Source organism: Electrona antarctica (assembly GCF_951216825.1).
Source record: "Electrona antarctica genome assembly, chromosome: 20".
Classification (NCBI taxonomy): Eukaryota; Metazoa; Chordata; class Actinopteri; order Myctophiformes; family Myctophidae; genus Electrona; species Electrona antarctica.
Window position 1 is genome coordinate 30,151,523 of NC_136801.1, and position 13,865 is coordinate 30,165,387.

Here is a 13,865-nt window from a genome sequence, read left to right on the forward strand (position 1 = left end):
CCCGGCCTGACTGATGATGGAGGCGCACAGGACGGCAAGTTTTTTTTCCTGTTGATGATTCAGCACTCAGCGTCATTGTGTGTGTGTGTGTGTGTGTGTGTGTGTGTGTGTGTGTGTGTGTGTGTGTGTGTGTGTGTGTGTGTGTGTGTGTGTGTGTGTGTGTGTGTGTGTGTGTGTGTGAGTCACTATGCTGACTGTCTGCTGGCTGTCTCTGGTGGTGGTGAGTCAGCAGGATGTGGACCTGACATGGTATCGTCGGGCAGAAACCTTGTACGTCCAAAACTGTCACTTTTCATCTAAATGGAAAAAAACAAACCTGTGTTCCAATGTAGTTAGGTTTTAAGCTCTTCTTAGTACTTAAAGGTATTGTGACATTTTCATTTCTTCTTCTTATTATTTTTTCTGAGCTCGTTTGCACCCCAAAAAATACCTGAACTTTTAACATTCAGTAGATTTTCTGTGGTCTGGGGTTTTCTGGCTCAAACATGTGCTCTGATTGTCCTGTGGAGTGTGATGTCACAGCCTGCAAATCCCATTATGACAATGGGGTTTGCCAGCAGATGTCACTGTTTTCACTGTTTTGCCTGTTTTCATTGCAGCTCAAAAGGCTTCACAGACGAGGGGAAAATCCCAGACCACAGAAAATTCACTGAATGTTCAAAGTTCAGGTTGTTTGGGTATAATTTAGGTCATAAAACCTAAACGAAAAATAAATGAAAATTAACTTCATGAAACCTTTAAATGGATAGTTTTTAGGTTTTTTTGCTAATAATTTGGTGACCGGCGGAGTCAATTGATCAACAAAATGAAAAAAATAAAAATCCATGAATTCATGGCTTCATGAGATGAGATGAATAATCGATAGGAGAAAAAAAGTCATTTTAACATTGGTTCAATATTTATAAAAACCCACCGACTTTCAAACACCGCAAGGTTGCCAGTTCGAACGCAGGTTCCCCCAGAGTTAGTGTCGAAGTGTCCTTGAGCAAGACACTGAACCCTGAATTGCTCCTGATGTGTTGGTTGGGGCCTTTCATGGTTTCCGCTGCCATCGGTGTATGAATGGGTGAATGCAATGCACAATCTATGTAAAGCGCCTTGGATAAAGGCACTATATATAAATGCACCATTTACCATTTCATCAAACTAGCCGATGTACAAGCTCACAACGTGTCGCTCTTGTACGACAAAGTAGGGCATTAATTTACAAGAACAAAGTAAAAATGTCAAAACAAAATGTGGAGAATGGAGATACAAGGTTTAATTCCCGACAGCGGCAACATGAGAGCAGAAATCATCATCAGCTGTTCCACGTCAGTGCTGCTTGTACAGACTGTGCTAATCCTCTTACCTTTTAATTTGTTTGGAGTGCACGGCTGCCTCTTTTGTTCCCCACTGTATGAAGGAGAAACAGGTGGTACAGGTTGAAATATGGAGATACGAGACTTATGCCTCGATAGCTACAATTTATAAAGCACTTTTTGGAAATTTGTTGAAGTTGAGTTGTAGCAAAAGGTAATAAAAGAGTAAAATAAAAATGAACTACTGTATACACTGTATCCAATACTGTAAATCAATGAACATCAATTGAAAATAAATAGCAAATACTGCAACATCAATTTAACACATTTATAACGAGGCAAGGAATTAAGCACAGATACAAGTTGTATAATTGATGTAAACATTGTAACTATCAAATTTGTAAATGAATGTTTAGTTAATTTGTGACATTAACCCATTTTGGGTGGGAACCCCTGATGCATATAAATTTAGGATAAGGGAAGGATTGAAGACCAATCAATCATCTGGACTCTGGAGGAGTACCGTGGAGGAGAATTTGTAAGAATGTAATAGAGTACAAATACTCAAGAAGTCAGAATTAAGGACTGTAAACCTTTTAAACAAGTGAATATTAACTTTATCTTTACTGTTATAATGTTCAACTGTAACTCTATAGTAATACCTTTTAAGGATAAATACTTTAGAGGAAAACTATAATACCAAAAGGAAAGAATAGGCAGAGTAGAAGTATCAGAGTATACCAGAATACCTTAGAATGAGTTTGACACCAGACACGGAAGAAAGAAGTCCACACCAGAGCTATGGGGATTTTCCATTTGATATATATTACCAATCACATCGGGAGAGAAATGGCAGGTCCGTACAGCGTTAAAACGATCTCTCACTGACACATCATCAGTGACAACATTTTATACTACATAAGTCATAACATCCTTTGGACATGGGGAAGTAATGTATTTGAGTTCAGAGGGTAACCCAAAAGTGAATTATGGCGACACCTATTGCCGGGAGGTTCACTTGGGACAGTACAACTGACGTGGCAAATCACACTTCCGGGAATCCAGAAAGTGTGATCAAAGGGAATCGTAGTTCTTTTAAATGTAGATGTAGTTTATAACTGGTTACTGACTAGTTAGTAGGAGACAATTTGTCTGCTCTAGCACCGTACCAAGGCCGAATAACATGTTTTTCACCAGAGGGGCAGATAATGCAAGACGTCCAACAGGAGAAAACAATCTTTTATCTTACTCGCTGACTGGGGGAGAGTGAGATTTAATACTATCTGTTTTACGCTGGGGCAGAAATGATATGTAAACTCAGTGGGATACAGGGCATGAAAAATACATAGTTATTGAGAACATGGAAACTACCATCCACCAAAAATAACAGATCTACAGATCTAATAACTCAAAATTATCCATCAACCCCTTTTGGTGATAGCATTATGTTATGCTTTAGCTATTGAAAAATAGCAGATCTACAAGCTCATAGCGCGCCACCGAGTGGCGCGCTACGAGCTTGTAGGTCTGCTATTTTTGAAAAACCGAAGAACGACTGACATAGAAACATAGCTTTTTCAGAAAAACTGTCAGGATGTAGAAGACATTTGGCTTAGAGATGGCGTGTAGTGAAACAAGGATACCAAGTACAGTTGCAAACCCTTGTCCGTTTCACTATAAGTATAGAGGGTTTAAGTGGTTATCCTAGATCAGGGGTGCCCAAAAGGTAGATCGTGATCTACCAGTAGATCACAAAGGCTGTGCAGGTAGATCACATGACATCATGCCCCTAAAGAATATTTCAATTGAATATATAAAACACAATTCTTGGCACCTGCCACTTGAATTAAAGGTGACTTGATTGATTGACATCAAAAAGTGCCCGTCAGCTCAAATCCACAATGCAACATTTTGTTTTCAGTGTTGCTGTGCACAAACATCGGTAGCATTATAAATTAAATACAAAAAACCCTACCTATTCCATTTCTCCCCCTCTATTTCAAATTCCAAGTGCATTTGTCTTATACTGTATGTAATGCCAGCGCACCCTCAGGTACATATTTAAACTATTTTCAGGTGGGTAGATCTTGTTGAGCTGGTCATTTCAACTATTTTCAGGTGGGTAGATCTTGTTGAGCTGGTCATTTCAACTATTTTCAGGTGGGTAGATCTTGTTGAGCTGGTCATTTAAACTATTTTCAGGTGGGTAGATCTTGTTGAGCTGGTCATTTAAACTATTTTCAGGTGGGTAGATCTTGTTGAGCTGGTCATTTCAACTATCTTCAGGTGGGTAGATCTTGTTGAGCTGGTCATTTAAACTATTTTCAGGTGGGTAGATCTTGTTGAGCTGGTCATTTCAACTATCTTCAGGTGGGTAGATCTTGTTGAGCTGGTCATTTCAACTATCTTCAGGTGGGTAGATCTTGTTGAGCTGGTCATTTAAACTATTTTCAAATGGGTAGATCTTGTTGAGCTGGTCATTTAAACTATTTTCAAGTGGGTAGATCTTGTTGAGCTGGTCATTTAAACTATTTTCAGGTGGGTAGATCTTGTTGAGCTGGTCATTTAAACTATTTTCAGGTGGGTAGATCTTGTTGAGCTGGTCATTTAAACTATTTTCAGGTGGGTAGATCTTGTTGAGCTGGTCATTTAAACTATTTTCAGGTGGGTAGATCTTGTTGAGCTGGTCATTTAAACTATTTTCAGGTGGGTAGATCTTGTTGAGCTCGTCATTTAAACTATTTTCAGGTGGGTAGATCTTGTTGAGCTGGTCATTTAAACTATTTTCAGGTGGGTAGATCTTGTTGAGCTGGTCATTTAAACTATTTTCAGGTGGGTAGATCTTGTTGAGCTGGTCATTTAAACTATTTTCAGGTGGGTAGATCTTGTTGAGCTCGTCATTTAAACTATTTTCAGGTGGGTAGATCTTGTTGAGCTGGTCATTTAAACTATTTTCAGGTGGGTAGATCTTGTTGAGCTGGTCATTTAAACTATTTTCAGGTGGGTAGATCTTGTTGAGCTGGTCATTTAAACTATTTTCAGGTGGGTAGATCTTGTTGAGCTGGTCATTTAAACTATTTTCAGGTGGGTAGATCTTGTTGAGCTCGTCATTTAAACTATTTTCAGGTGGGTAGATCTTGTTGAGCTGGTCATTTAAACTATTTTCAGGTGGGTAGATCTTGTTGAGCTGGTCATTTAAACTATTTTCAGGTGGGTAGATCTTGTTGAGCTGGTCATTTAAACTATTTCCAGGTGGGTAGATCTTGTTGAGCTGGTCATTTAAACTATTTCCAGGTGGGTAGATCTTGTTGAGCTGGTCATTTAAACTATTTTCAGGTGGGTAGATCTTGTTGAGCTGGTCATTTAAACTATTTCCAGGTGGGTAGATCTTGTTGAGCTGGTCATTTAAACTATTTCCAGGTGGGTAGATCTTGTTGAGCTGGTCATTTAAACTATTTCCAGGTGGGTAGATCTTGTTGAGCTGGTCATTTAAACTATTTTCAGGTGGGTAGATCTTGTTGAGCTGGTCATTTAAACTATTTCCAGGTGGGTAGATCTTGTTGAGCTGGTCATTTAAACTATTTCCAGGTGGGCAGATCTTGTTGAGCTGGTCATTTTGAAAGTAGCTTCCAAGTCAAAAAAGGGTGGCCTCTGGTCTATATCAAGCAACATGTGAAACATACAAACAAGAGTGTTGGTCTTCACATCTTGTGCCTTTAGGGCACAAGATGTGAATCCATACTGGGTCCTGTCTGCTGTTACTGACCCCCCCCCCCCCAAGCCCTGGGCAGAGAAATGAGTAGTAATACCACATTTAATGATATTTAGACACAATTTTGCAAGCTGAGTGCCGTGCCAAGGATCGGTAATGTGTTGACTCCACAGCGCTGCATGGACCACTAATTAATTTGCCTGTAGAAACGTGGGGCTGTGAGGCCTGACGCCCTCAGCCAATTTACTACCGACCTTAATATGACCCAAGCACAGCACTAAGTGGCCGGGGATGCTCAGCGATGTGTGTGTGTGTGTGTGCGACTGTGCGTGTGTGCGTGTGTGTGTGTGTGTGTGTGTGTGTGTGTGTGTGTGTGTGTGTGTGTGTGTGTGTGTGTGCGCGCGTGCGTGTGTGTGCATGTGCGTGTGTGTGCATGTGCATGTGCGTGTGCGCTTGGGTGAAAAGGTTAAGCATATTTTACCAAAACAAGGAATCCCAGCATCTAACAAGGACTGATTATGTAAATGATGTGTTGGCAGGCAGCTCCTACGCCTCTGGGGTTTCAAGTGTGTGTGTGTGTGTGTGTGTGTGTGTGTGTGTGTGTGTGTGTGTGTGTGTGTGTGTGTGTGTGTGTGTGTGTGTGTGTGTGTGTGTGTGTGTGTGTGTGTGTGTGTGTGTGTGTGTGTGTGTGTGTGTGTGTGTGTGTGTGTGTGTGTGTGTTTTTATATGTGTACATGTGCGTGTGTGTACCACGCGAGCAAGACTATGGGCCCTGTTTTTGTCTTATCCATAAACTTCATTGCCTTTTTTACTATTTTGAAAAAACATTTTAGAATCCTCTTGGGGGTCGCCAAAGGTCACAGAGGGGGTGTGAGGCCTTTTCTGTTTGGAGGCAGTCCAAACTTTTAAACCGCTTGCACAAATTCATAACTTGCATTCATCCACTGCCAGTCTATCAGTCGAAATTTTCAATTTGCCTACAAATTGACAACCTGTTGCAGATGAGATGCGTTGTAGGTGTGTGTGAGTGGGGGTCTCCGTTTTTGTCAGATGTAAGAAGGAGAGGGAAAAAAAGATGGGAACCCCTCACTGCTCCATCCCGTCCCTCTGTCCGTCCTCTCCCGCCCTTTCTCCTATACTGACGTCTTCATCAAGGATCATTGGGAGTCCATTCGGAGCTGATTTCCCTGCCAGCCTGATATGCTCTGATTGAAATGAACCGGGCGTCTGTCAATACCTCCGCTTGGATTTGCCGGGGTGCCGGCATGCCTCCGACACCGCTGATTATCGGAGACCTCTCATAGCGGTATTGAGCTGCTGTCGCCCGCTCTTGTTACCTAGCTGATAGTTTCATTGTTTAAATGCAAATGGAGGTGGTGCTATTGAACAGCCAGGGAGACACTCTCGCCCCCCTAATGGTAAACAAACAATGGGAGTGGCGCGCGGAGGGAAACGCAGGGTCAATAGAGTTGATTAATACACATAAGGTGGCACATTATGGACATTGTGATCTATATATTTTTTTTTTCTGCAGGTCGCATTCTCCGTGATGATGTTGTGTGAAAAGATGGATGAATGGGAGCGTTTCCAGTGGCGGTGCAGTTTGCACACAGAGGTAAGCCAATGGGTATGTACACTAACATCCTCACCGCATGCAGGCAGAGTTAAACTAACAGTACTGAACCAAATCTGGCCATCGGTTTGTCCCAAGTGATGTTGATGACGTACATATAATTTGTCATCACATTCTTTATTTTTTTATTTTACAGTGTTTTCAAAGGCCGAGCTGTCGGGAACGGCCCATAGATCAGAAGTCCCGTTAGTCCGAACATGCATTAAGGTTGGCGAACATGCACTGCTCCCGTGCTTGCGGTTATGTTTAGGTTATAGGGTTAGAGATAGGGATAGTAATTTCGGAACAATGAACCTTCTGACTAATGACCCGGCACCGAGCTGTCTCAGGGTTTGTCTGTACAGACGAGGGTAGAGTATGAGTAGCCAAAAGCTGTCCTAAAGTAATAGTAGTGTTACTTTAAAATAATAGTCAAAGTGAAAGTTGTACAAAGGCTCGTAGGTCTGCTGTATTTGTTGCGTGACACCGACGAGTGACGGAGCATGAATTAGGCTTAAGAGTGAGAAGATTTATGTAGTGAAGTGTATGTCGTTTGTTCCCATAAGTATAGGACTTATGAACAAGCAGGCCCGTCTCAGTTCTGTGCATAAAGTGTGATGTGATGCCTCTTGGAACTATGACTGGTGGCCTTCTTTTGGCATTGTTTCTTTATGTTCTATGTACTGTGTGATCTGTTTGTTTCCATATGTTTTATGTATATCCTGATGACTGCTGTGCACAAAACAAATTTTCGAAAGGACAAATAAAGTATCTATCTATCTGAAAGGACTACTCAAGTACTGCGTTAGGAAACACAATTGGCGGTATTTGGCTATAAAGGAAGTCAGCGAATTGAATACGTTTGAGAATCTCTGAACAGTGCATGATGTCATGAAACAGAACCACTTGTGGCCACGAGAGCTTGAACAATCTAGGTCGGTGTGTGGTGTGCAGGTGTGCCTTGGGATTGTGTTGTTGCAATAATACAACTATACAAAATGTTGTTCATTTATTTTTTAACAGTAGCCTATTTTGAACACTCATTTCCCAATAGAGTGAGTGCATAAAGTGAGTGGCAAAGTAAGTGTAACGTTGTTTAATGCAATCAGATTTTTCTTTTCTGTTTGGATGTATGGGTTGTCAAGGCCAGAAAGTCGTTTTTTGCCACTCAGTGTGGGACTTCCGGGTATGATGATGATGTCACACGCATACCCTCTATTCAGAGACAAATTCTGAAATTGATTTTAAACACCTCTAATGACACTGGCATGTCATTAAAGGCAAACAGTGACAGTTTGACAGTAGGCTAAGGGAATGGGGAGAGAGATGGGGGGTGACATGCAGTAAAGGCCGTCGGGATCGGGAGTCGAACCTGCAGCACATTGCCAGACTGGATTACCAGCCAAGGTGCCTGGACCGCTGAGCCACGGCCCAGGCCACATACAGCATTTATTTGTCTATTTCTTAGCCATGCCTTCAGTGGAATCTGTCTGTGTCATTTATCATAATGAAACAGTTATAAAGAGTGATTGGATTTGGTAGTGAGTTATTTAGGCCGCTCAAATCCCTGGGTGACACTGTGTCCAGCCCAGATGTAGCAACAGTAGAACCGGTGATGGATTGACCATCGGGAGAACCGGGAGCATCCCCGGTGGGCCGGTAGAAGTCTGTGCATGTTCTCTTTTGGTTTTCGTCCTTGGCTGACCGGCCCACTGCACAGAGCGGAGAGAGATTGGCCTGCTGGTGTGTTTCCTATACTCACTATTAGCTTACTTAAACCTTAAACCTTATATACTTTGTTGATGGAGTCAGGAAACTGGGAACATCTATGCTAAAGGCCCCCTCGTTTCTTCCACTCTACACTAAATGCCATATCAAAAATAAGAAACAAGTTACTCTGTGGGTATTTGTGCTCCACAGTCCACAATGAGCCAGGAGAGGCTCAATATGAACTGGCAATAATTGCTATTGAGTGTGAACTAAACACATACATCGTAAAGGACTTTACATCCAGAGAGTCGAAGATGATTGCTGTATAGGAGCCGTGTCTTCGCAGAGTGTGCAGCGCCATTGTTCGTTGAGTTTCTATGGTAAAAAATGTGTTCTTCCCAGTACTGACCACCACGTCCAACGACAACAAAATATTAAACTTTTTGGGTCTGAGAAGCTAAATCTCATCAAAATTTGTGGTCCGTGGCTACCCAATAAATAATGGGCCTTGATATGAACAGGTTTGAAAACCACTTAGCTAAGCTATTTCTGCTAATAACACAGATGGACAGGACAGCTCTATTCATCTGTTTCGAACAATGCAGGCCTCGTCATGCTGTGTGTGAGCGATATGGACAAAGCACTCCTCAGGTCAAAAGGTGTTCAATGTGTATGATAAGAAACTGCATTGTGTGTTGTAAGTGTAGAAGATATTTGTTGACCTCGGTGTGTGTGTGTGTGTGTGTGAGAGAGAGAGAGAGAGAGAGAAAGAGAGAGAGTGAGTGAGTGAGTGAGTGAGTGAGTGAGTGAGTGAGTGAGTGAGTGAGCGAGCGAGCGAGCGTACGTGCACGTGTGTGTGTTTGCAGTACATGTATGGGTTTATGTAGAAGATAGAGAGAGTGCGTTCCATTCACTGGATCCTTTCAGCAGCCCAGCTGTCTGTGGGCAGCCTATTATTGAAACCAGTTTAGTCTACGTTGTATACTTTGCATAGGAAAGCTCAAAGCTGCCTTGAACTGTATCAGCTCTGTGAGAGAGCTTCCGTGTGGGGAAATAATGTCACATTAGAGAGTAGATTGTTAACGCTGTTGATGAATTAATTGATTTGATGCTGAAACAGACTAGAACTTTTCCGATGCTTTCTGTGCTGCCTCATGGTGAATGAAAAATAATTATTTATATAACTTAGTGTTATAACCGGCCTACACGTTTGGCTCTTCAAATCAATTCAATTCAATTCAAACTGGGCTTTATTGGCATAAGAAAGCATACGTTCACATTGCCAAAGCAAGAGGTGGAAAAATACGATCAAAACAAAATGTATATGTACAGTACAATTGAAAGTCAGAATCTCCAATAAATCAATTTCTATGTAGAGATCTCTCTGTGCAGATGATACAGGAATACACACACTCTTACTCACGGTCATGGCGGTATCATGAACAGTATCATAGTAACATGGTCAGTATCATGACATAATCATGGTCAGTATCATATAGTCAGTACCATGGTCAGTATCATAATCAGTATCACGGTCAGTATCATGACAGTATCATAATACCATGGTCAGTATCATGACAGTATCATGACAGTATCATGGTCAGTATCATGACAGTATCATGGTCAGTATCATGACAGTATCATGGTCAGTATCATGACAGTATACCATGGTCAGTATCATGACAGTATCATGGTCAGTATCATGACAGTATCATGGTCAGTATCATGACAGTATCATGGTCAGTATCATGACAGTACCATGGTCAGTATCATGACAGTACCATGGTCAGTATCATGACAGTACCATGGTCAGTATCATAATACCATGGTCAGTATCAAGACAGTACCATGGTCAGTATCATGTCAGTATCATGACAGTACCATGGTCAGTATCATGACAGTATACCATGGTCAGTATCATGACAGTACCATGGTCAGTATCATGACAGTATACCATGGTCAGTATCATGACAGTATCATAGTACCATGGTCAGTATCATGACAGTTTCATGGCCAGTATCATGACAGTTTCATGGCCAGTATCATGACAGTATACCATGGTCAGTATCATGACAGTATACCATGGTCAGTATCATGACAGTACCATGGTCAGTATCATGACAGTATACCATGGTCAGTATCATGACAGTATCATAGTACCATGGTCAGTATCATGACAGTTTCATGGCCAGTATCATAGTACCATGGTCAGTATCCTAATCAGTACCATGGTCAGTATCCTAATCAGTACCATGGTCAGTATCATGACAGTATCATAGTACCATGGTCAGTATCATGACATTATCATAGTACCATGGTCAGTATCATAGTACCATGGTCAGTATCATGACAGTATCATAGTACCATGGTCAGTATCATGACATTATCATAGTACCATGGTCAGTATCATAGTACCATGGTCAGTATCATGACAGTATCATGGCCAGTATCATAGTACCATGGTCAGTATCATGACATTATCATAGTACCATGGTCAGTATCATAGTACCATGGTCAGTATCATAGTACCATGGTCAGTATCATGACAGTATCATGGCCAGTATCATAGTACCATGGTCAGTATCATGACATTATCATATTACCATGGTCAGTATCATGACATTATCATAGTACCATGGTCAGTATCATAGTACCATGGTCAGTATCATGACAGTATCATAGTACCATGGTCAGTATCATAGTACCATGGTCAGTATCATGACATTATCATAGTACCTTGGTCAGTATCATAGTACCATGGTCAATATCATAGTACCATGGTCAGTATCATGACATTATCATAGTACCATGGTCAGTATCATAGTACCATGGTCAGTATCATGACAGTATCATAGTACCATGGTCAGTATCATGACATTATCATAGTACCATGGTCAGTATCATAGTACCATGGTCAGTATCATGACATTATCATAGTACCATGGTCAGTATCATAGTACCATGGTCAGTATCATGACATTATCATAGTACCATGGTCAGTATCATAGTACCATGGTCAGTATCATGACAGTATCATAGTACCATGGTCAGTATCATGACATTATCATAGTACCATGGTCAGTATCGTAGTACCATGGTCAGTATCATAGTACCATGGTCAGTATCACGGTCAGAATTCAAAATGCCAAGATCAGTCAATTCTACACTTGGTACAGTAGCTACTATTTTTTAGCCCTGCAGTCCAGCCTCAAACTGCCCATGCATGCTGCTGCCGTCATGCAGGCGATCAATAACAGAGTTTTAAAAAATTGAATGAAACGACTAAGGGAGCGGTTCCACAACCAGGCCATCGGGCTGCTGAACAGGCACTGACCCCTGTGACCATGTCAGTCTTGGCAGCGCAGACCGGCACAGTGGCCTATATCATTTTATGTATACTACTGTACGACTGAAAATATAATGACTGTGAATATACTCCATTCACACACACGTCATACATATTTGATATCTGTTGCTAAGTGATGTCTCTCACTCGCACAAGAGACTGAAGTGCTCAACCTCATTTTTATTTCATACAGAACATATGTATATTTGATATTGTTGTTTTGTTATTGGACATTTTCTTTTTCTTATGATTATCTGTTGTGTAACTGCAATTCATGGAATCTTGCACCGAAGGAAAGTGGCTCTAAAGGAACTCCTTGAACTCCTTGCAACTACTTGAAACCATTGAAATGAAATGAAATGATTACTATATTTACCCAGGGTATCTGGGCTAAGCTCAAGAACTTGTTTCCAGCCAGGCCCTGCTCATAGAACATTTCATCGTAGTGGTTCAATGCCTTGTTCAAGGGCACTTCAGCGGTGGTAATTTTAACGTGTCGGACCGCTGATTCGAACTGGCGACCTTCCGGTATCAAGACCGCTCCGCAATCCGTTCGGCCACCGCTGCCATTATTCTCAGCAGTACCAGAGTCTGCAACTGGTCAGTCCACACCGCTGCAAACGGTCTCTAAAACGGTTTGGTTGCATTGGTGTGGACATGCAGGCCTCTAGAATCGGCAGGGTTGTGATGAGAAAAGTACCCCTTTCAAAGTGGCCATTATAACAGGTAAAGGTGATGATGGTGAACACCTTACATTAGAGTAGGACCACATCTAATTACACCAATAGAGTGAGACTTGTGTGTTATCCTAACGTTTGTTGTCCTTATCAACAATATGGTTAATTCTTGACCCCTCTCTCACTGACGCTGACATGGAAAACACACTGTTGTCCCTTTTTAAACAGGGGGATGACCAAGACCAATTAGTCAAACAAAAAACAAGATTTGAGTTAAATCGACCATATTGACACTCATGCTTGATGTGCAGTGTTACTTTCTTCATCAAAGAGTATAATGACTATAGTAGAAGGTAGAGGCAACATTGTCAAGTGGTGTAACTGGGTTGCGCCAATTAACCAGTATTTTTCTTAAGAATATGCTGTTATATAAGAAAACTGTGTGAGAGTGTGTGCGTAGAATAAAACGTATTCCTCTATTGCAGTGCAATGAAATGAAAGATTTGACAAAGATTATTATTTAGAAAACTGAGGGTTTTCTCAGAATTATCTGCTGCTCAATCAAAAAAAAAACTGACATTATTTTTGGTCTATATCTCTTGAACCGTAGGAGCTGATTGCGAGATGCAGGAAAGGAAAGTAAATGTAGAGATTGCGATGCTTCTTTCTTTTGATATCTGGCCCAAGTAGAGAGAGCTTAACCCATTCTGTACGGGAACCCGTTTTGGTGTTTTAAACATTATGTTATAATTTAGCTATTGAAAAATAGCAGATCTACAAGCTCATAGCGCGGCACCGAGTGGCGCGCTACGAGCTTGTAGCTCTGCTATTTTTGTAAAATCGTAAAAATGTGGCGCAAATCTTTGAATATATATTCTTTCAAAGTGAATGTTTTTAACTCGGGTCTAAATGGCTTAAAACAAAAGCACATCGGTTGCGTCTGCGAGGTGTGAAACCCTGAAAAACACATACTTCGCTTTTTCCACCTTTCAAAGGCCCTGGTGCAAGAAGACATCTCATACATCAAATATCAAAGAGAGACTTTTTGATGAAAAAAGAAGAAAGAGAGGAGCTGTGCGATTTGGGCAGTGATGAAGGGAAACATCCTTCAACTGATGTGTGTACTCAGTGCCCTCAGTGTTTAGTCTTTGGAAGACAGTGGGATGAGGCACTCTATCTGCAAGCTGTGCGTGTGTGTGTGTGTGTGTGTGTGTGTGTGTGTGTGTGTGTGTGTGTGTGTGTGTGTGTGCGTGCGTGCGTGCGTGCGTGCGTGCGTGCGTGCGTGCGTGCGTGCGTGCGTGCGTGCGTGCGTGCGTGCGTGCGTGCGTGCGTGCGTGCGTGCGTGCGTGCGTGCGTGCGTGCGTGCGTGCGTGCGTGCGTGCGTGCGTGCGCGCTTGCGAGTGTGTGTGTGTCTGTGATCGCACGCAAGCCTATGTGTCATTTATTTATTCATGTATTTATTTTTTGCTGGGACTTCGTATGATTTTATTTATACAAGCAGTGACAT

The 13,865-nt window shown here is 41.7% G+C and overlaps 1 long non-coding RNA gene across 1 annotated transcript in view; it reads left to right on the forward strand.

Annotated features, from left to right (window-relative positions):
• The window catches only part of LOC306913378, a 131,612-nt gene extending 118,015 nt beyond the window's left edge, over positions 1-13,597 (forward strand). The window contains exons 4-5 of the long non-coding RNA XR_013788527.1: positions 6,548-6,628; positions 13,354-13,597. This is a non-coding gene — a long non-coding RNA (uncharacterized lncRNA). The remainder of the gene's footprint in view (positions 1-6,547; positions 6,629-13,353) is intronic.
• The last annotated feature ends 268 nt before the right edge of the window (positions 13,598-13,865 follow it).